This window comes from Lissotriton vulgaris, chromosome 5 (assembly GCF_964263255.1).
Source record: "Lissotriton vulgaris chromosome 5, aLisVul1.2, whole genome shotgun sequence".
Taxonomy (NCBI): domain Eukaryota; kingdom Metazoa; phylum Chordata; class Amphibia; order Caudata; family Salamandridae; genus Lissotriton; species Lissotriton vulgaris.
The window spans coordinates 1,720,256,463-1,720,281,231 of record NC_141693.1 but is presented as its reverse complement, the minus strand read 5'-3'; the positions used below and the strand labels follow the sequence as shown (position 1 = coordinate 1,720,281,231).

Genomic DNA, 24,769 nt, shown 5'->3' with positions numbered 1-24,769 from the left:
TATCCACCAAATGGTGGTCTGACCAGACACAGGGAAGAATGTCCGGTGAGGACAGGGCCAGGTTACAGGACCAAATCTGGTCCAGGATGTGTCCCTTGATATGGGTGGGTTGAGAGACATGTTGAGTGAGGTTGAGGTTTCCAAGGGTCTCAAAGAGCTCAGTGGCATGGGGACCGGCGTTGGTATCATTAAACCAATAGTTTAGATCGCCAAAGATAGCGAAGCCGGAGTGCACTGTTAGCAGGGTGGACAGTTGTTCAATCAGAATGGAGGAAAAAGAAGGCATGGGGTAGGGAGGCCGGTATAGGAGGAGAAGGGTAAGGGGGCCGGTGTCGGTTTGTACACTGAAGAGTAAGTTCTTCACCTCAGGTAGGACAAGAGAGTAGGAGGAGATAGAGGTCAAGCGTTTAGATATAATGGCTGCCACCCCACCCCCAGGCCGGTCGTCAGGGCGGTCGGCGTGAAGAATGTAATATTCAGGGGGGAGGGCTGCCAGTATGTCTGGAAGGGAATCTGAAGTTAGCCAAGTCTCAGTTAGCAGGAGCATGTCTGGGTTAGCGTTAGATAGTAAAATGAAAATGTCCTCGGAGTGTTTCACCAGCGAACGGGTGTTTAGGTATAATGCCCTGATCGGCGTAGAGTTCCTGATAGGCGTGGCTGAGGGTGAGCGTCCGCCTAGATGGGGTTGGTCAGGGCGCAAAATGCTGACAGCGGATATGCGTCGAATGGCCGTTGGAGAGGGCGTGGAGGCAGAGTATTGTAAATCTCTGAGGGATTGGGCTGAGTATGTGATAAGAGGTTCAGCGTGCCGTGCCCTAAGTCCCGTCCTGGCGTGGACGGGCGCAGACGGGCTTGCCTTAGGCGCGCCTTCGGCGTGCAAACGGCGCTCCCGCTGCGCTCGTCCGCTGCGCTTACGGTGAATACACATGTTTATGCCGGACGAGGAGGGTGGGAGGGCGTGGCCTAAAAAGGGGCATGGCCTGTCTCGTGGCCGGGAATGGCGTTTGTAGTAGGCAGCGCGGCAGCGCTAAGATCCGCTGTGCACGCCTAATCAGAGAAGAGCAGTGGTCAGAGAGTGCTCACACTGACTGGTGAGTTAAAAACGACAAGTTATTTGTGACAATAAAGTTTTGAAAAATTACAAGAGTGAGCAAGTGCAGCTCCCGGCTTCCGCCTCAGGAGGTGGTCTGTCTAACACGTCGCTTGTATTCAGCGAGTGTTTATATACGGCGAAGATGGGCGTGGCCTAAAAAGGGGCGTGGCCTGTCTTGTGGCCGGGAAAGGCGTTTGTAGTAGGCAGCGCTAAGATCCGCTGTGCGCGCCTAATCAGAGAAGAGCAGTGGTCAGAGAGTGCTCACACTGACTGGTGAGTTAAAAACGACAAGTTATTTGTGACAATAAAGTTTTTAAAAATTACAAGAGTGAGCAAGTGCAGCTCCCGGCTTCCGCCTCAGGAGGTGGTCTTTCTAATATCTAGACACATATGCACCTATAAGTCACTCCTATGGCAGGCCTTAACAATCCTGGAAGCAGAGTGCTTGGTTTTATGTGAGATGAGGCTCTAGCATGAGCTGAGCCTGTCTGCAGCTTTCGGAACCATGTCCTTATAGCTGTTTTAGGATATAGCCATACCATATACTCTTAAGTGCATTATGAACCTCGCGGTTAAATGCTAACTCTGGTTTGGCTTTATCAAAACATTTTGTGTAAGGTGTCATACGCTTTGGAATACTACCCCCTTGCCAGTTCTGGCGACGGGGGTAGCATTCCACCCTTCTAGAGGGAGAAGACATGTTGTTCCGACTAATCCCGGTTAAAGTTAACCAGAGCCTCAGCATCACAAAATGGATGCTGCTGCCACAGATACAAGTCTGACCTCCTGCTGCTGGGAGTCCTTCCAGCGAGAGAGGCTTGGACAATAGGTTTCCTGACTTGAGAGGTGCTAGCACCACCCCAGACAGGCTCTTGTGTATTAGGGCAGGGAGGGCTGAAAGAAATGAGACACTGTCTGGGGCACACAAGGTGTCCCATGCATAGTCCAGTTCAAACTGGTGCTGGGGCACTCCAGCCCCAGCTCTGGTGCGAAGCTGGACAAAGGGAAAGGGATGTAACCACCCCCTTCCCTGGTCCCACCCACAGGAGGGACCTAGCAGGTAATCCAGCCCCTAGATTTGGTATATAGGTAGGAGCTGAGTCCCAAGACTTTAGATTTATCCTGACTGAAACTTGACACAAAACTCTGGACCTTTGACGTTCTACTTGAAGATAAAAGACTGAAGAATCTCCCTTGTGGTCAAGGAGTGACCCTGCACAAGCAGGCACCATCAAGCGATGAACGGTTTGCTTTGTCGTCGCTCCCGCCGGAGCCCAAACACAGAGCCTGACAAGACCCGGACTTCCAGACTTCCTTCAGCCCGATCCACAGCCACAGCAAAGCTGAGACCCGTGGAAGCGACGTGTGACGCGGGACCGGCCATCTTGGAAAGCCAGCGAATTGCTTTCCGTGCAACTTCTGACGCACCCTCGAAGTTGTGCATTGGGGATTGAGAAGCCCCAGCCCCGAGCATCATCTGCACCAAAGATCATCCCTCCACACTCCACGAGTGCTGCGTGGGGCCCTTTTGCATTTTCCTGCTCGATGCGTCTGTCCGGTCACTTGCCCGTTGGCTAGTGGCCTCTGTGACGACGAACCTTTGAATTTCCACCGCTGGTCTGGTTGCTCCAGACTGGCCCTTGCTCCCCTGAAAAGGAGCAGCCCATCAGACCATGTTGGTCTGATTAAGAAGCCATTTTCGATTCCTGCGTGGGTTGCCTTAGCCAAGGCTTGTTGACTCCAATCCGGAAGCTGACACCACCGACAGCGAGAGCCTTCGTGGGACAGTCCGTACCTGACTCCTGGTCCACGTGGCTGCAGAGACAAGCTTCACCTGATTAATTTGCGACATCGCCTGGTTCCTTCCTGGTCACTGGCTAGTGACCCAGACTCTGTCCCCTCTGCTTTCAGGTACTCTTCATCCTCGATCCGCCCTTGGATCCAACTGGACACTTCTCTCATGGTCGCCTGCAGCATCTTTCTCCAAGGCTCCATAGGATTCAGCGGCGAAACCTGACACACTTTGACACCTATGCACCCGATTCCTGTGGGTGAGGTAACGCAAGTACTTCAGTGCTCCTGTGGGTATTGACTATCCTAGTGTCTAACTTTCAAGTAGCTATCTCCTAGTCCATCCGGAAGTGACCTAAAAGAACTAGTTTCCAATTCTTTTGTTCCCATTCTACCTCTATGGTAACTTGCGTGTGTAAAGACACTGCACACGCCTCCCGTGGGCCTCCTACTTCCTATCCTTTGGTAGTACAGTGTAGCCCCAGCGATTCCCTAGGCCCTAGGCCTATCCTTTGTTCGTGACGTGGTTCTTATACCACTTTGAAATGCCCCTAGGGCTCTACTGTATTTTGTGCAACTTATAGTATAATAGTTAAGTATCTTGTTATGTGCTTGTGCCTCTGATCTCATAAAGAGCTCAGAGGGGTTGTCTAGAAATAAATACATATATATTTTATATATATCCTGTATGGTGTCCTTTCATTTGGTATTCAAGAGGTTACATATGGTAAAACAGCTGGCTTTACATGCCCTCTGAAGTTTTAGCCTAAGACTGCTTTGTCAATGCTACCTTTAGGATAGCTGGTCTATAAGGTTGACTTTACAACCATCACCATAAGGGTTGTTTGGACTGATACAGGGTGCCCACTAGAATAGTGGACATCACATATCAGGCCAACTTCTCACAACAAGGACATACAATACATGTGTGGTGTTACAATTGAGGAAATGTCCAACTGGGAATTTGTTTAGATGAGTTGTAACAGAAGGACATGGTTTTATTTCTTCCCCATGGGCAAACCTTACACGTCCCACAGGTGTAGAATCCTTTATGTTTTGTGGGTAGCCAGGTTTGTATCGTCTTAGGTGTAACAACATAGCTAGGGCAAAGGGAATTCCTTAACGACATTCCCCTCCCATATGTAATGGATGGTCTGGATTCAATAGTATCCCTGAGCCCTGTGATTTCTGTAAGGAGATGCCAGTTTGCTTTTAAAGTGAAAGCATGCATGGAGCGCTGAATGTTGCAGGAAAGCATGCCGTGCCTGCAGTACCAGAAACTCGTTAAAGAAATAGTGCTTACAAATTAAAATAAACATACTGTGTAACAACAGTAGTAAAAGGGCCAGGCCTCATGGAAGTTTACAAATGAAGACAAGACTGTACCAAGAAGGGATTAACACGGCTATTAACGAATCAGAAGCCATTATTTACAAAAGGCAATAACACAAGCCAATGAAAAGTATGGGCAGTGAGTGGGTGAGGCTTCAAGTCCATACTCAAATACAGCATGCCTTGTAGAGAAGCGCATGCACTGCCCAGGCTCGACCTAAAAAAGTTTTAAATGCTTGTTTACAGAAAGCGAGTCTCTAAAAGAATATAGTAAACTTGGCTTGGGCAAAGGGAGGAACAAACACTAGCTGGACAACCTACGACAAATAAAGCCAGCAAATAAAAAGCCAGAAAATGTGAGTTACAAACCACAAAGGCTGGGGCTACTGCCAGAAAAAGATAACTGCCTAGGCTGTGAGCTTTGCCGCACCAGATTTCAAAATCGGCCCATTCTACCGCCAGAGAGATTTCATTGATCCTGCTGGGACGATGCCTGGCTAAGCTGATATGCGGTGAACCCAACAAGCTGTTCAGCACTGATTCAGCGGCAAGGGTGATTGTGTTTTGAGCAGTGCTTCTGAAGTAATCTCATCCCTCATGGTCGGCTGCTGGAGCCAGCCTGACCTCAAAATGGCTGACATGGGGACACTACGTTAACGAAAGGATCCTCTTATTTGCACAGACCTATCGAGCGGTGATCAAACCTAAGCACAAGTATTCTTCTTCCTGTCTACTGTACACCAGATGTATGGTAGGTGCATTTCCCCATGTGCTATCCTGCCCACCTCAAGCTCTATAACAGTATTCTTTTTGTCCTCATTTCATATGTTTGTAAAGCGCTCTGATATCCGTAAGGATCTTGTTCGCGCTATATAAAACTTTGAAAATAAAATAAATAAATAGGGATCCATTAATACTGCGCCTGACCCTAAGATGGACATCGTTGAACCACTGCTTTTTAGGTCTCGCTATACAATCGCGTCAGCGATTATTTGGCGAGATATTAAGTAGGGGTTTTCAAAAGTGCTCCCAAAGTGCGGATAGGGTACAGTGCATGTGCGCCGGGCGCGCACCATTTGTCCGCCTGCTGATCACTTACGCTGCTGCTATGATGTTCTCAGTGAGCCGCGCGGCCACTGAGAACATCAAAGCGGCACCGAAAGTGCTCACCATTTGCCACCCTCTCCCTTATCCCACTTCCTGCTTGTTTTGAAAGCAGAGTAAACAGAACATGATGGCTGGATAGGGAAAATACATATCGTTAGTAACAGCAACGCAGTCAATATGTACTACGTAACCACAGTCTTATGTACCAAAACAAATTTATTTTCTTTTTATCTGGTTTTTCAAAGTTTCAAAAACACACGGGCAAACCAAAGACTGTCACGACAGTGAATTCATGGGTACAATATCTACACATATACAAAAGTACAAATATACAGTATTTACAAAATGAATGAAGCACAACGAATAAGGACAAATAGAACTGACACACCAAAAACAATGAAGTAATTCAGTATTCAAAAATTAATTGCATTTATATACAGTGAAAAATTCGTGCGAGAAGCAAGGGTACAACCAGTCCATGGGAATGTGAAACCAAGGGACAGGCGGGGACAGATGGAATGGGACGCCTGCCTGCCTGACAAAACTGTGGTTCAATGTTTATATTGGGTTGCACAACTAGGATCCGAAGTGGTGGACAATGTCTTTTCCTAGATGCACCCTTTTGAGTAACCACAGGGTGGAAGTGTCGACGCGTTTCGAACCGGAGTATTAGAGGTTCTCTTCAGGACGGGGACTGGGAACAGTGAGTCTGCACGTGGCAAGGAGTATGCCGTGGTGTCGGTAATTCACAAAGGAAAAGTTGTTTCTGTGGTTAGCCGAGTGTAATTCTTGTTGATATGTTGCCCGCCGCGCGGTACAAACTCGAGAGGGGAAACGGCTCACATTATAACCGTATTGTTTTTGAGGCTTGGTAAGTAGCTTAAGCGGAATAGGGCGTCTGAGCACAGAGGCCAATTCGGAGCCGGCGGGCGGTGTCTCAATGAGCCGGGACTTGTTTCGAAGGATTCAATCTCTCTCAGCCTGGTAAACACACAGTCTATCAGATAGAAACAAGTCCCGGCTCATTGAGACACCGCCCGCCGGCTCCGAATTGGCCTCTGTGCTCAGACGCCCTATTCCGCTTAAGCTACTTACCAAGCCTCAAAAACAATACGGTTATAATGTGAGCCGTTTCCCCTCTCGAGTTTGTACCGCGCGGCGGGCAACATATCAACAAGAATTACACTCGGCTAACCACAGAAACAACTTTTCCTTTGTGAATTACCGACACCACAGCATACTCCTTGCCACGTGCAGACTCACTGTTCCCAGTCCCCGTCCTGAAGAGAACCTCTAATACTCCAGTTCGAAACGCGTCGACACTTCCACCCTGTGGTTACTCAAAAGGGTGCATCTAGGAAAAGACATTGTCCACCACTTGGGATCCTAGTTGTGCAACCCAATATAAACATTGAACCACAGTTTTGTCAGGCAGGCAGGCGTCCCATTCCATCTGTCCCCGCCTGTCCCTTGGTTTCACATTCCCATGGACTGGTTGTACCCTTGCTTCTCGCACGAATTTTTCACTGTATATAAATGCAATTAATTTTTGAATACTGAATTACTTCATTGTTTTTGGTGTGTCAGTTCTATTTGTCCTTATTCGTTGTGCTTCATTCATTTTGTAAATACTGTATATTTGTACTTTTGTATATGTGTAGATATTGTACCCATGAATTCACTGTCGTGACAGTCTTTGGTTTGCCCGTGTGTTTTTGAAACTTTGAAAAACCAGATAAAAAGAAAATAAATTTGTTTTGGTACATAAGACTGTGGTTACGTAGTACATATTGACTGCGTTGCTGTTACTAACGATATGTATTTTCCCTATCCAGCCATCATGTTCTGTTTACTCTGTTGTTGAGATCCGGGCTGGGTAGACGTAGGATCCAAAACCTTCTTTGTTCCACTGTTTTGAAAGCAGTCAGCTGAGCCTGCACAGTGTGTTTCATGTTCACAAACGAGTGCAAAAGGGACTAGTATGTTATGACTTTTACCACTAGCCTTTTTCTGTCTGGGTTACCTGTTCTCTAAGGATTTGGGCTTGGTAGCCCTTTCTTCCATTAGGAACGTGGCAGTGCACTCTCCGGAGTAGTCATTTTTGTTCTAATGTTCGCTTCTAATAAAAATGTTTATATAATCTGTAAACGAGTGGCGTGGTCTTCTCGTTTATCCAGTGGGGGGCGGTATTGTATTATTGTTGTGCTTTTGGACTGTTCTAAACCTCAGTGTTCATTACAGTACCCGGGTCTTGCGGGAGAGGAGCATTACCATTTCTGGGCTTAATCCTGGAAATGTGTTACTTTTGTGCTAGGTTTATTCTCCGTGTTCGGTATTTACTCATCTCAAAAACCCCGGCCCTCTCGCCATCTATGGCCCTAATAACGCTAGCGCTTGCTGCCAGGGGTTTTGGAGCCCTCACTCCCTTCAGGATTTGCTGTCGATGCCCTCGGGTCAGCTCCTGTCTCCAGGTTTGACACATGGACACCTGACGTGCCTAGTCCTGTCTGGGGGTGAGGAGCTCTGCCTTTCAGAAAAAAGGGTGCCGTTCATGAAATGAGTCACTTGGAATGGTTCTTTCCTCTGTTGTAATTAATGTTTAGGACGCCTGTTCTCCCACAGGCGAGTCAGCGCGGTCCCATCCCACAGGAGTTGTCCTGTCCAGCTCTGCTGACGCTGTAACCTGCATAAAACACAGTCCGTGGACGCACTGTTTCAACCTCTACCAGGCCCAGAGGGCATTATGCAGTAAAATCTTTAGCCTTGGCAGCTGTTGATTAACCAAAATGCACGTTCCGCCCCTGTGACATTCCACAGGGTATAATACCTCTGGCTTTCGGGTGCTGGCTGTTGATTGGAATGTGCAGTTCGTAGTCTGCATACATGTGCGAATAATGCCGACTGCAAGGTCTTCTGAACGTCCGCCACCGCTCCTGACTCCTTGCTTCATATCCTCAGCTCCGAAGGGTCGTCTATGTGCCGGAGGCATATGCGAGGGGGCAAGACGGAAGCAACGAGGTTGAGGGTGAATTTTTTAATCTGTGCACACGCTGAGCTCTGCTCATGCCCCGTTACTGTGTGCCTTTGCCTTCGTCTTGTTTGCAACCAGTACAAATAATGCCAGCACTGAATGCCAGGTGTGTGGGTTTTTGTGTTTGAAAGGACCGGTGGGTGTGTGACTTCATGTGTGTCTCCCACACATTGTGGTCTCCTTTGTGTATTCTTAGTGCGGTCCTCTCTGGATTTTTCAGCATTACATTTGCACAACCTGCCCCTCTCCCCAAATCATGCCTGGTTGGGAAACATATCCACCCAAATCCCCTTTGAAGGCCCTTCTTATGAAATTGGAACACCAAAGTTGGAAGAATGCTTAAGCAAAATTGGAGGTATAGCTGAAAATTTCTGTTGGGCATCCACACACACAACCACCCAACCACACACACAACCACACACACACACCACACACACATACACACACAACCACATACACTACCACCCACACACACACAACCACACCCAGCCACACAACCACACACACAACCACACAAACAACCACACCAAACCACACACACACCGCACACAACCAGAAACCCAACACACACAACCACACACACACAACACACACACAATCACAACCACACACACAACTACAAAACCACAACCACACATACAACCACAAAACCCCAATCACACACACAATCACACCGTCAGTGCACGCTTTCACCAGGCATAAACACCACCAGCCGTCAGTGCACGCTTCCACCAGGCACACACCACCAGCCGCCAGCGCACGCTTTCACCAGGCACACACACACCACCAGCCGTCAGTGTGCGCTTTCACCAGGCACACACACACCACAAGCCGTCAGTGCACGCTTTAACCAGGCACAAACACCACCACCCGTCAGTGCACGCTTCCACCAGGCACACACACCACCAGACGTCAGTGCACGCTTCCACCAGGCACACACACCCCCAGCCATCAGTGCACAATTTCCACAGGCACACACACCACCAGCCATCAGTGCACACATCAATAGTTAACGCATCCACAATTAACTATTGTAGCAATCGCAGTATGGCACACTTTACTTTTAAACATATTCATCTAAAGCGCAGCATGCCACCATTGCTACAAAAATAAATACACACTTTTGTGGCCTACAATTAACAGACTTTTGTTGCAATTGGTGTTGCAATATTTAGCAATGCAAATAGCTCAAACGTAATTAATGCTAGACCTATTGCATGTGTAAATGCTTTTTCTAGAATTATCCCAGATTAGCTGTACTTGTCTTCCATAAAGTAATATTGCATGCATTTTTCGACCTATGAGGTACATCAGTGGGGCACTGGTGGTATATCAGTGGGTCAATTTGTGACCCTGAACAAATTTGGTCTCTTCTCACATTTGCCAGACTCCATGCATAGCTACTGCCAATTTATATACCCAGCCAGCCTCACCAATCACCCTAATTTGCTCCCAGAAAACCTCACGAGGGAGGCCTACTCCACTGACATTGTCTGATCATGGGATACATGATACAAGGGGGAGCTCTAAGAACCTGAAACTGACGCAAAAGAGTTCTAAGAAGGAGCCTCCCACCCTTGACTCCCAATCAAATCAAAAGCTGATAACAGTAACAATAACTTACGGCTACCACCACCCGGACTTCTACCCCTACGGCCAACACCACCTCGGGGATCCCTCCAGGCTGAAGACCATCGCCGATGAGTGCAACAGCACCTGAAGACCTAGCTGAAAGACAGCAAGAAGTTCATGCTCTGTAAATATGTAATATATAATTGTCCAACCCTAATCACTTCTTAAAATGTGATCTTGAATGATTTTGCATCTTTATATATCTGTAACTCTAACCACTAGTATCTGTAGTAGACTTTTGTACTTACTACCATTCTTTTGTGAATTTTGAGCTTTTCTGTTTGTAACTTTAATGTAACTCATGTACTCTGAAGTCCTTATGTAATCTAACTAGTCCTTTTGTAAAGCGCTCTGACACCTTTGGGTAAAGTTCGCGCTATATAAAATCGCAATAAATAAAATAAAAACAAAACTAATGGGCAGAATGCATTCCTAGGTCAGCCTATTGAATGTACCCAAGATATTTTTATCAAACCAGGTTGACTTCGATCTAAAACGAATGGGTCCTTGTGTAATGTAAGGGGTGCAAATGTAAAGCTCTCCAATACCTTCGGGTCGAGTTTGCACGATATATAAAAAAAATAAACGGCAAAGCCTAACCCATAGTAAACTATATAATGTAAATATCCGTTGTTTTGATGTCCTGACTTGCATACAGTACGAGTCGACCCCCTTCGAAAAACCCGGAAGTGGCCCTTCCGTATTAGTGGCTAGTGAAAGATAGCGTGTACTAATGAATCGGACGGCCATCTTGTAATGGAATAATTTTCGAGTTGACCATGGGATTGGGGCACATGGAAACGAAAATATCAAGTATGCTTCAGTGTTTTGAATAAAACATGTGTTGTAATCTGCAACAAAATGTGTATAAGAATATGTATTGATGATGTATCGGATACCACGCGAAATGCTTTCTAATACAAAAATGTAATGTTGTAATAACTTCATGATGATAGTATTATTTACACATATTGTCCAGTATATTACTTAGACTGCTTATCAAATATAGCAGAAATCCACGACACCAACATTTGCGTCTGGTTCTTGATCTGTGCTCGTCCTTCTTCTCTGCCGCAGCCTTTCGCAGGGGCGCTCTCTGCAGATGGCAACGGCTATCACAAGTGACGTTCCTCGGAAGTGCCTCCTCTTTTCGATGACGTCTGACTGCGCTGTGTTGCTGTTGAATGTCCGGGCTGTTCCGAGAAGGGTAGCCATGGAGGGACCAGAGAGTGCTGTAGCGTGAAGCCGGGACCAAAGGTAAGGACGAATCCCCGAGCTTGTCCCAGAGAGCGGAGAGACCAATCCGAAGGGCAGAGCCCCGTGATAGAGAGTACAAGTTAGCCATGGGGGATTTTGGCCAGGAAAATGTACTCCCCTCTGATTCAGTTGTGACAGCTGCGATGCTCCGTGACAGTTCCTGATTTAATTCCAGACTCTGCTCCTGATTTATTTCCAGGGGTTTTTATTTGCTACCCATAAATTAGCTTCCGGGATTACCATCATTTCCTTCTTCTGATGAAACCGTAGAAGCTGCCTCTGTGCAATGTAGCTCATGATCACCTCTCTTTCCCCGGGCTCCTACAACTTCAGGTGTGTTCTTCGAGGCTGTTCGTGTCAGCCTACCTCTTGTCCCGTGATTTAATCTCTCTTCACCCTATTATTTAACCCCACTTCACTCTATTATTTAACCCCATGTGCTTTCACCCTGCTCCTCGTTCATTCCACGAGACTGTCCTGTCACCTTTCAGCCCCTCTGTTTTACATTTGGACATGATTACACTCCGATGCAAATCCTTTCAAGTGCATTGTAATGATGTATTGTACTTTTATTTATATTACACTTACTACCCCTGTCGAGGCGTTGAAGCGCTTTTCGGCGAGTAACACTCTACTTCGGAACTCAAAGGATTAGTGGTGGATTAGTGTAGGGAAGAACAAGTTGTTAATTTGAACACTGGACATGTGAGTCTTTTAGTTTGATCGAATAGGATGGAGGGGAGAGGTGGAAAGCGTCTAGATAGTGTTATTTGGGAGATCGTATTAGTTAGATGATGTTTGGGATGAGTCAAAGGAGGGACACAGGAGGAAAGAGTCTAGTGTATGCGCATGTGATGAGCGAGCAGCTGATACAGGAACCCACCAACCATACCGGTTATCAAGGAAACACTAAGGACTGTCTCAGATGTGGAAGTACAATAACTTGTGCTATCATATATTTTTGCTGTCATCCCCAAAGGCCAACCTTTGTCCCCGTACATACTGACCAGCCTGTAAAGGAGATGGCTTTTATTTATTTATTTATATAGCACTGGCTAGACCCGTAGGTATCAGAGCACTTTACATAAGGATCACCAATGTTACAACAATGATAACAATTACACGTTACATCAAATATGAGGCACCTTAAAGAGGGAGAGACCAAATAGAGCGGAGAGGGGGAGTGAGAAGGAAGAGGGGGTGGAGGTAAGAGACACTATGATTACAACAAGTATTTATCCACTTACTTTGAAAAAAACCCTAATAAGACCTTTGCTTAAAAAATCAAATCTCGACATGGATGAACTTAAGAGCTATCAGCCCATTGCTAACCTCCCAGTCTTGGCAAAGATTGCTGAAAAGGCTTTGAATTCTCAACTTTCAGCCTTTATAGAGGACCATCACTTATTGGATGAGTCCCAGTTTGGCTTTCGTCAATATCATGGGACGGAGACGGGCCTGATCAAGGCTGCGGAGGATATTAGGGCTATCCGGGATGCAGGGGGAACAGCAGTATTTATACTGCTGGACCTGTCAGCAGCATTCGACACGGCCGATCATACCATCTTGATCGACCGTGTCGAAGGCATTGGCGTTCAGCAAAAGGCCAAGACTCTCCTGGCCTCCTTCTTGGCAGAAAGAACTCAGGTGGTCACCATAGGACCCTTCCAATCTGCCACCTTATCACTGCCATGTGGAGTACCCCAAAGCTCATCCCGGAGTCCGACACTTTTTAATATATACGTGTCGAACTTTGCTAACATCATTCGTACTCATGGGATGAGCCTTACATCCTACGCTGACGACACCCAGCTGGTCCTTGCCATCAGGAATGATGGCCAAAAAATTGCTGAAGAATTCAATCTGGGTATGCAAGCCATAGGGAATTGGATGGCTTCCAATTGCCTGAAATTGAATTCTGATAAGTCCGAAGTAGTTATCTTCGGAAACCTGACCCCTGAATGGTCGTCCCGCTGGTGGCCACTGTCTTTAGGTCCTCCCCCCATACCTGTAAGCAGGGTGAGGAATCTGGGAGTCATTTTTGACGACCGCCTTACCTTCCTCCCACATGCTAATCAGATTGCCTCCTCTGCTTTTTATAAGCTACGACTTATAAAAAAAATTCTCCCCTTCCTTCCGACCTCAGCAGGCAAAACTTTGATTACGTCCCTGGTTCTATCCACCTTGGACTATTGCAATGCCCTATTCCTGGACACACAAGAAAAAGTTCTCAATAAAATGCAAGCCATCCAAAATGCAGCTGCCAGGCTTTTGGGAGGTGTTCCCAAATTTCATTCAGTGTCAGGAACCATCAGAGAACTCCATTGGCTTTCTATCAGGAATAGAATAAAATGTAAAACTCTTTGCATTGTGTACAAAGCTTTGCATAACCAGGGACCAGCCTTTCTCACTAAAAATCTTACTCCTTACCGTCCCCTTACACCCCTGCGATCTCATAATTTACACGAGTTAGTGGTACCCCGTACCAAACTAGTGTCATGGGGTGACAGATGATTCCTCGTGTCAGCCCCCAAACTCTGGAATACCCTACCTTTGGCCAGTAAAACCAGCTCGTCTCTGTGGTCTTTTCGAAAGCAGCTTAAAACCTGGCTTTTTAATCAGTGATCCCCTTCCCCTCCTAGGCTGTACATAGCAGATATTCTAGCGCCGAGATGCCCAAGGGCCTTCGTTCGCGCTCTACAAGTGTTATAAATAAATAAATAAATAAATATGAAGGGAAAGTCTGCCCAATGACCGGATAGGTAGGTGACGGCCGAGGAGGGAATCCACAGCCAGTCATCCCTGTAGCTCTCACGGTAGCTCCATCGGGCATCAGTCAGATAGCTAGATAGATAGGAGACAAGGAAAAAGCAGAGTTACTGAAAACCATGAGGGGGGAATGGCAAGACAGGGAGACGGAGAGGAAACTGTGCCCAAAGTCCGGCTGGGCAGGTGATGGTCAAGGGGGTGAACCAAGGCCGATCTCAATAGCTGAACAGAGCAGCTTCACCGGGCGTCGGACATAATGCTCAGACTCCGCTGTCAGAATAGTCATCGGCCAGATAAATAGGTAGATATGAGATGAGGAAAAAGCACAGTTACAGAAGTGCGATGAGGGGGAATGGGTGAGACAGGGAGAAACTGCCCTCAAAGTCCGGCTGGGTAGGTGACGGTCAAGGGGATGAATCCAGGTCCATCCCCTTAATAGCTGCACAGAGCAGCTCCACCGGGAGTCAGACATAATGCTCAGACTCCGCTGTCAGGATAGTGATCAGGTGTACTCAGAGGTTGTCAGAATAGCGCCGGGGGGGGTGAGTGAAAGACCATGGTCCAAATGAAATCCAGACGCCATCTTGAGGTCAGGCACAGTCCTGGTAGGTTTATGTAAGAAAAAGTTCAGCTCTGGGAAAGAGTCACCACTGGCGGCCATGTAAGGGTCAGGCATCCGTCAGCCACAGCTTCGAGTAAATAGTGGCCCCAGCTTTCCGAATTTCATTGGGGGACGGGTTTGAGTGGCCCAACTCCTTGATCCCGTACGTGACAAAGGCCTCATTTACCTTGTAAGATCGCTCCCTTACTCTCACTCTTGGTAACATTGGTAGTACATGGCCTGCACTACAGGAAGTCACAATGTGGCTACTGTGAAGGGCAGTAACAGGTGTGACAGAGCTGCAGGATCACTGAAGGAGTGGCATTGAGGGGCTTGTTGCTTTGATGTGAGTTTCTACATGTGCATGATGTGGTGTCCCTCAGGTTTGGTAGTATCCCTCCTTCGTGAACACCTGATTCGTGCATGTGGGCCACCTGGCCTCAAATTTGCATACGGGGGCTACTGCTGGCATTATGGGGCCAACCGGTGGCATAATGGTGAATAACCTTGGTGCATAATGGCATTTCTTGGCATGGTTTGTGACATAACTGTGACTTCATAATATGGTTGTCTTTTTTGGCATTCGTGGTAGTAAGGGTGTCTTGATCCTGACATATTAATGTTTATTCATGCATAATGTGGCATTTGTTGTGCTATTGCTCCTATTCCTGGCACTGTGGTGGCTTGGCATATTGGTGATGATGCTGGCCATGCTGTGCGTTGCTATGGCATGGTCAGCCATACACCCTGAAATGCTGAACTACTTTGATTTATTTTTGGTATCCATTGAATTATAGAAATTATAGGTGTAATGCTGACCCATGGTCCTTTGTAAAGATTTAAGCTAGGCCAAATTAATTGCATTTACACATTTATAAATGTGTAAATATTATTGGCAGCCCAAAACTTTTAAAAAAGAATTACATTTTAAAATCCTGCTACACTTTGAATAACCAAACTTGTACAGAGAAGATCTTGTTAAAAAGCCACAAACCTGATTTTGTATCCCACTCTAGTTATAACTCGGAGATTGCCACGGTCCAAGACTGGATTGACAGATTCCCTGGTTGACTTTTGTATAGGAGTGCACACATTGGTGTTAATTTAGGGATTACGGTATCTGATTGGCAGGTAGTGCGTGGGTTTATGCAGCCTATAGTTCGTGTCTGCTCAACTGCATGTCAGGTTATGCTCTCCCCCATCACCCACACCCTATATTACTGGTACGGATGTATGACGTTACAACGCAGGCTATTACAACGCCTGCCTTTACAACGCAGTTTTTACATCGCAATCCATTACAACGCATATCGCTTTGGGGTGCTGGATAGTGAAAAGTTTAATTTACTATTCCAATACCAGTCCCCGTGGACACTAGGGAAGGTGTTGGATAGTAAATTAAACTTATTCCCTATCCTAGACGCCCCCAAGCTCAATGCGTTGTAATGGTTTGCGTTGTAAAAGTTTCGTTGTAAAGGTAGTTCACCTACTGGTACCCTGCATAGCCATCTATAGCAGCACATACACCTAGCACTACAGTCTGCACTGCCTAAACATCCGGTACTATACATACACTCCAAAACTACCACCAACAACTGCACACCTAGCCCCCACCCAACATTCTAGCATCTCTGAAGCTAAAGATGGAAGTAAACAACAAGTGTACATCTCTGAAACGCTCCACTAAATATATTTTGGAATTGGAAAGTCGGGTAAGAGGTCTTTAGGATTATACATATAATTAATTTGACAAATAACAATATAGAACATGTCCACATGAATGCAAGCTTCAAATTAACAACAAGCACTGGCGTTGCCAATAGGTCTCGCAGTAGGAAAGTTGGAGCTATTGGTTTTGTAAATGACAAAGCCCTTTATGTTTTTAAAATGAAAAAAAAATAAAAGGCATTGTTATTTGCAATTGTAATGGTTCCAACTTTCCTACTGCGAGACCTATTGGCAACGTGAGGGGTGTTGCATGTGTGAGTGGCGTTGCGTGTGTGATTGGCGTTGCGTGTGTGAGTGGCGTTGCGTGTGTGAGTGGCGTTGCGTGGGTGAGTGGCGTTGCGTGGGTGAGTGGCGTTGCGTGGGTGAGTGGCGTTGCGTGGGTGAGTGGCGTTGCGTGGGTGAGTGGCGTTGCGTGGATGAGTGGGGTTGCGTGGATGAGTGGGGTTGCTTGGGTGAGTGGCGTTGCGTGGGTGAGTGTGGTGTTGCGTGGGTGATAGTGGGCTTGCGTGGGTGATTTCCCTTTTAATGAATATTTATTTTTTTAATCATGGTGAGCTGGCCACAGACATGTAGCCCCTAAGCACCGACCATACCCTTGTATATAACCCCCAGCAATTAAGGTTGTTGCAGGGTTAGAAACAACTCATGCAGCATAAACACAGGCAGGGCAAAACAGTGGTTTCACAGCAGAATCGGCAGTCTGAAAACCGTAGCAAGGCATAGGGTTTGGGGACGGGCAAGCAATGAAGAGACAGGAAACAAATTAAATGGGGGAGGGGGGGCAGGAACGATTGGAAAGCTCGCAGAGGAGGAGAGATAAAAGCTGCAAATGCAGTAATAGAGTGATAGATAGAAAATACAACTTTGCTCAGGGTACTTTATCAATAAAATAAATATTCATCTAAAAAAGTTTGATTTCAAAGCGTCCTGTCCAGCCTAATGAGTGCGTGTTGCGAGCTGGTCAATGATGCCACAGAAAGGGCTTAAAAGTTTCCCCTCTTCTGGTAAGGACATGGATGGCTGCGCACTCTATGCACGGGGAAGGGTGGGTTGAGGGAAACGTTGCATTCGTGCTCGGAGGGTGGGGGAGGGCTCAACACCAATCCGGAAGGTGAGAGCGCTCACTTTGAAGCTCCGTGGGCTCCTTTGGTGACCTCAAACTAAAAGCTGTCTGGAGGCGCTGAGAGGCGGAAAAAGTTACTGGCAGCAAACTAATCGTGGCAGAGGCGAGGTGGTCTTAAGCGGAAGGCTGTAGAGATCCAACTGTGTGGAAAAGGAACAGAGTGAGAATTTGGGTAGTGCTGACAGTGGAAAGCACTGTAGGAGTGGCTGGGCAATGTTGACACTTACTCAATATACACCGGAAGGGAGCCCCTAGGATAAAGTGGGTCCAAGTGGGCAGATGCTGTGGTCAAAACAGCAGTTTTGAAGGGAGGCGTCGAAGCGCGTCCAACTGCAACGAGGAGACAAGGGGAGAGGAAGTAAACAAGGGCACTTCAATTAACCCAGGGAAGCGGATAGGAGGAGGACAGCACGGGAACTTACTAGATTGGATCGAGGTGCGTTCTGTTTCGGGGATCCGTTTACTGCGGGCTGAGGTGGGCGCTGTGGTCAAAACAGCAGTTTTGAGGGGAGGAGTCGAAGCGCAGCCAACTACACCGAGGAGTCAAGAGGAGAGGAAGTTAACGAGGGCACTTTAATTAACCCAGGGAAGCGGATAGGAGGAGGACAGCATGGGAATTTACTAGATTGGATCAAGGTTTGGAGAGAGAGGGGAGGGGCTGGTGTGGGAGGGGGGAGGTGCTGGTGTGGGAGGAGTGCTGCTAGGGAAAGGCTGTGATTGCGTGGAGAGAGAGGGGAGGTGCTGGTGTGGGAGGGGGGAGGTGCTGGATCAAGGTTTAGAGAGAGAGGGGAGGTGCTGGTGTGGGAGGGGGGAGGTGCTGGTGTGGGAGGAGTGCTGCTAGGGAAAGGCTGTGATTGTGTGGAGAGAGAGGGGAGGTGCTGGTGTGGGAGGGGGGAGGTGCTGGTGTGGGAGAGGGCAAGGCTGTGTTTGCGGTGAGAGAGAGGGGAGGTGCTGGTGTGGGAGGGGGAGTTGCTGGTGTGGGAGGAGTGCTGCTAGGGGAGGAGAAGCCTGATGCCGGATGTGGGCGGGAGAGCCTGGGAATGCGAGAGGCTGGGATGGGCTTGCATGCGATGCGCGTGCATGTACACGCGAACTGCATGAAAACCGCGCGGCTGAAAGCCCTTTGGTTTGAAGATGTTTTCGCCACTTGAATTCTCGCTCCGCACGATGCGCTTGCGCAAATCGATAGGTCGCGAGACCTAAAAAAGGATTTTATTAACCACTTTATTCATCTACTAATGTTTTGTATGGAGTTTTGTAACCAGTTAATGACCTTTAAACCTCAATGACCGAATCTTGGAGTATATTATTTGTGTGTTGGTTATCCAGATTTCTTTTGAGAAAAGAATGATGAGATCAGACAAGACATTTGTGCCGATTAAAGTTTAGAATCTGCTTTTAATCAATCAGGATTTGTAAAGCGCTGCAAATCACCTGAAAGGGTCTCGAGGCACTGGGGTTTCTTTCTGCTTCATGGTGGTCTGTTCATTCCAACAGCCAAGTTTTGAGTCCTTTCCTGAATTGCTGGAGCATTGGGGAGGTCCTGAGGTGCAAGGGAAGGTTGTTCCAAGCTTTAACCGCCAGGTGTGAGAAGGAGCATCCTCCGCAATTGCCTCAGTGGATTCGGGAATGTCTGCGAGGAAGAGGGTCGTAGGTGTCTAGTTGGTTAGTGGGAGGTCATGCATTTGTTGATGTACGCTGGTCCCTCGTTGTGCAGGGCTTTGTATGCATGGGTCAACATCTTGAAATGGCATCTCTTTTGGATCGTTAGCTAGTGTAGTTTCTTGAGGTGAGGCGTGATGTGGGTTTGTCTGGGGAAGTTGAGGATGAGTTTGACTGCTGAGTTTTGTATGGTCTGTAGTCTCTTTGAAAGGCATGCAGTGATTCTTATGTAGAGCGTGTTTCTGTAGCCTTCTGGCGATGAGGGCCTTTGTGGCAGTCCTTCTGGTGTTGACTGGGAGCTACCTGTTGATCTTTTGGTGCATGCATAGGGTGAGGAAGCAGGCAGATGAGACAGCGTTTACCTGTTTCTTCATGGATAGCATCATCTTGGACAGAAAGCTGAGGTTGTGGGCGTGATATCATAAATCACTATGGGGTAACCCAGTATCCCTCAGAACCTGGGCAAAACAGTTTAGTAAATACAATGGTTCTGTCGGGTATATATTGATTACTTCAGATACATATTCATTTTAAACAGTTATTTCTTAATCAATCATCAATTGCTTTGAATATTTCTTAATCAATCATCAATTGCTTTAAATGATCATCAAATGAGAACATAAAAATAGCAAATCCTGTGCCAAAGAGCAAAAAGTAACAATATCTTTTTAATCTATGAATTAATTTCATTCAAGAGTACATTATTTTAAATGCAAGTAAGTTGATCATATATTGCAAATTACTCAGTAACAATCGGCGCATATAAATAAATAAAGTGCATACATTGTGACATATAGTGCAATCGTGAGACAGTGAATTATATACAAGTGAGTGAAAGGGGAGAGTTGTGGGTATTGGTCGTGAACACTACTATAGGACAGTATCAACATTTAGTCGTAATACAATCAGTGTGCCATCTCACTTGGCCCTAGTAACTGAATGTTCTATACTGCTCCAATGGTTACGTTATTGTCGACGTTTCGACCCTGGGACGCCTTGATTATAGGTCTGAGGCGGGTCTTCTTCAGGACAATGGAAGGTGGGGTAGTGAGAATTTTGCACCTGTTGGTCAAAAGGATATACCATCAGGATGGGATTTGCGTGAAATTTATAAAAAGTTACATTAATTTAAAGACGAGAGAGCACTTAGTTATTACTGCACTCACCTGGAGGTCCTTCTTGTATAAGAACCTGGTATGTGTTCGAATCTGTGGTGGGTGTTCGAATCAATCACCCTTCAAACTGAGCTGTCCGGCTTCTCTGAAATTCGTAGCTGTTAATTTAAATGAGGGGAATATGAGTTTCAACTAAACTACTAAAATAAACGAACTAAAGTGTTGTATAAGTTACTAAACAACTCTATTCAACAACACAAGATCACGACTCACCCTGATATTGAAGAGAATTTCACAGAGGGTCATATATTAAAAAGACCTTGTTGCCCGCGACAAGTCAGGGTCACTTCATATCCTATTTTACTATTTAACCGGACCTTGTCGCACCAAAATCGTTGGGGTGCTCCTTATTCCCAAAAGAAAGCCAAACTGATTAAGGCATTCTGGAAAAGAAGAATTGGAACGAATCGTCATTATGGCATTCGAACTGAATCTTAATAAAGTACGCGCGGTCAAGCGCGGTTTGCAGTAAAATTAAGGTACTTGTTAAAAGTTTAGTATAAGGCACCGAGTCTCACCTTGTTTTGGACTAATTATGCTCTAAAATGCCGTCACCTCTGGACACACTCCGTCTGTTTGTCACCAAAGTATTTAGGGAGGTGGTTGCCCGTTTCAAGTCGTATTTCCTTCCTCGAGGACGTACAGACGAACAAGCCGTGCCTCGTTGCCAGGCCTCAAGTGTAGTTTTCGACAATGCGTCCATGTTTGAATTCATTAAAAAAGAGACTGCCACTTGGGGCCAGAATTTAATCGTCCTAGTCATCGAAGCGACTCGACCTTCCTCGATGCTTGGTTACGCTAGGGAGCCTCAAGTGTAGTTTTCAACATTGCGTCCATGTTTAAATTTATTAGAAAAGAGACTGCCACTTGGAGCCAGAATTTAACCCTTCCGAGACTCACAGTTCAATCCACATAGCCACAATGCTGAGTGCCAGATGGATTATAGAAATATATGCAAGAGTGTCACCGTTATTAAAACAGCTCAACATTCTTGTTGGCCAGGTTACATTATGGTGCACTAATGGCATTGTTTCAACAGTATTCAGAAATAGTGATTATTCCAAAATTAGGATGCCACAGGGCTAGGGTATGAAAGATTTGAAGGATAAATGCTTATGTGCCAAAACGTGCCATTCTAAAAACATTTGAGACCAAAGAGATAACATTGTAAACAAGCATTTACAATGCAATGGTCTCGGCATTATTAAAGATAGAGCTATTGGCATTGCTCATGATTTTTTTTTAATCATAAATAAATGGCATTGTCATTTACAATGCCAATAGTTTAATCCTTAAATAAATGGCATTGTCATTTACAATGTCAATAGCTTAATCGCTCGCTCGCAAGCAAATGCATGACCTATTGCATTTACACCCACACAGAGCCACACGCACAAAGCCACCCACACACACATAAAGAGCCACCCACACAGTCATTCACATAGAGCCACCTACACAGCCACCCTCACACAGACAGAGCCATCCACACAGAGCCACCTACCAAAAATCTATCCACACAGAGCCACACACACACACACATCCACACACAGAGAGCCACACAGACAGCGCCACACAGACAGCGCCACACAGACAGCGCCACACACAGACAGCGCCACACACAGACGGCGCCACACACAGACGGCGCCACACACAGACGGCGCCACACACAGACGGCGCCACACACAGACGGCGCCACACACAGACGGCGCCACACACAGACGGCGCCACACACAGACGGCGCCACACACAGACGGCGCCACACACAGACGGCGCCACACACAGACGGCGCCACACACAGACGGCGCCACACACAGACGGCGCCACACACAGACGGCGCCACACACAGACGGCGCCACACACAGACGGCGCCACACACAGACGGCGCCACACACAGACGGCGCCACACACAGACGGCGCCACACACAGACGGCGCCACACACAGACGGCGCCACACACAGACGGCGCCACACACAGACGGCGCCACACACAGACAGCGCCACACACAGACAGACATACACAGACAGAGACACACACACACAGAGACACACACAGACGCACAAATGCAAATTACATCCATGCTGGAGGCCCTCGAAGCACAGCATGTAAGGCCCTTTTGTCTGAGAATTTCCTATGAAACCCCATGATGGTAAGGTGTTACTGTTCTTATATTCTTAGGCGCTAGCCTGTAGGGACTGTCTGCTCGGGCCTAGATCTCACCCAGGGAGTGGACACTTCCCAAGAGTTGGGGCTTGTCAAAGGTTATTGGAGGGAGAGCTGCCTCCAGCAGGGGTCCCGGGGTCCCAGAAGCCTTCCTTCCTTCTGGCCCGCAAGGGAATGCTTGTATATGTGTATTACAGATTGCATCTCGATGTGTATGCTGGCTTGCTGAGGTCAGATAAGAGTAATGCAATGAAACCAACAATGTTATCTCTAAAATAATTAGTCATCTGCAACTACCTCAGCGGGCATTGATGATCAGGGGCCCATCCAAGGGATGAGCAGCGCCTAGCAGTATGTGTATATTAGTTTACTCCCTCTGGTATGTGTGGTACTGGGTATTGGTTATTGGAACACCAGCTATCATTATCGGCTGCCCATAGAGAGCCTTCGCATTTGAGCCACGGCCGGATCTCAACAGGGCACTCGGTTACTTGAGGGACAGTTGTTGATCTGGGCTGAGCAACCAACCAACCTGTGATCTGAACATTCCAGTTGTATCGATCAGCTGCCGACAGGCTTCTGGGGTCCTAGACCTGAATGGATCGGGTACAGCTGCATTACAAAATGCACATAACACTCACCCACCTGCATAGGATCCGCTCACGGTGCCATGGGTCACTGTAGAGGAGGCACTGTTTGTAAAAGTGTATATCGAAAACACGGTATTAAAAAAAGATGAGAGCAGTCTAAATAACATTGTAAAAAATGGGAATCTGGGGTCTCCCAACCAGACATAATGTCATGTTGAATAATGTAGTGCCTCCGAGACAGTGAGTCGCGATATAGCGACATATAACCACATAAAAGGAGATCAAACCTGAGTGTTGAACTGAACTGCACATCAGTATGTGCATTTCTGAAATGTAAACCCTAGGAAGATTGCTGGAGCAATCCAAGAACACTACCCAATATTCACAATGCGTCTGCTTGAACTGCACAGAACCGTACCCAGCTGAGACACTGCTTTAACATGGACTGTTCTCATTCTTCACTGGGAAGGCATGATCAGGCGGTGGTGACATCTTGCCGGCGAGATTCGCGCATGCGTGTGTGCATTTCCTCTCTAATTGACTTTAGAAGAGGAACGGTTGACGCAAACTGAATTCCCAAGTTTGTGTGTGTTTTTAAAGTTTACAAATATGGTTTGACGCGGCACCGATGCTATTCCATACACAAAAAACGTAGAAAGAGCGCTGCTTTATATGGTTAGCCAGTGTTTCTGAAAGGCTTCGCGGTGTGCGCTGCTGGAGAGAAGGTTGAAGCAGGGCCACAGGGAGAATGTTCGAATTTTCCTCCGATTTCTCTTTGAGTATTTTCCTGGGCGCAGTCTGAGCTGTGGGTGGTGAGTCGTTGTGCCCCAGCATGTCGAACTAGGGAGATTACGGTAGGGGAGGCAGTACCTGACCGTACAGATGAACCGGGGCGAGCATAGAGCGCTGCCAGGCAGGCACAGTACCGCAGATCTGTCACAGGGCACTCTGCCAGCCAGTGCCCCCTCCGAGCACGCGTTTGCCTGGAGTCTACACTCCGACTGCTCGCTGCCGCCGCAGAGTTGTGGACTGACTGTGATTCGGGGCCTGCCTGCTCTCAGAGGGTGAAACATTACTCTGTCCGGTGATGTGATAAGCTTTATACACTTCGGGTCCGTCTCCCAGGCCTGTGCCGGCATGTTTGCCTGCACGCTGAACCTGAAGGCGTGCTAATGTCATGCGGGGTGTTTTAGCATATATTGCACAGCTTATTTGCATGGGCTTTCCTGGAAGATGTCGGTTGAAGCAGCGGTTGCTGTTGTGTGCCAGGGGCAGTGATCAGCAGTCGTGTTGGTATCCCACAACTCCGAGCCTGGCTGCTGTTTCACTGCCTCTGGATAACATGTTAATACAAAACACTGCCCAGAAACAAGCATGGTTAACACCAAAAGTGGATGCCCACGTGCCTAGAAAACCGCCACAACACAGACCTCTCCAGTTTAGTTTGCAGAAGCCTGTTTAATTAAGTTGCATAGGCAAATTAACCCGTTCCTGGCAACTTGGCTTAGCAGCACCTTTTCCATCAATGGATTCGGCTGTGCTCCCAGTAGAGTTTACCACTGGTTGTGCCTCTGGGTACTAGTAGCAGTTTGCGGTCTTGCGAGGACAGCCCGGGCAGCAGGCGAGAGTCGGCGTGCCCTGGGCATAGGCTCTGTGTCAGACATGGCCGTGCCAGGGAGAACTGTTTAGTGCTTGTGCACATAATTCAGATCCGCGTT

General features: G+C 47.2%; 1 protein-coding gene across 1 annotated transcript in view; it reads left to right on the top strand.

Moving 5' to 3' along the window:
- Window positions 1–11,056: 11,056 nt before the first annotated feature.
- The window catches only part of TMUB2 (transmembrane and ubiquitin like domain containing 2), a 111,161-nt gene continuing 97,448 nt past the window's right edge, over window positions 11,057–24,769 (top strand). The window contains exon 1 of the mRNA XM_086923923.1: window positions 11,057–11,243. The gene's annotated coding sequence lies outside the window, so the exon portion shown is untranslated. The remainder of the gene's footprint in view (window positions 11,244–24,769) is intronic.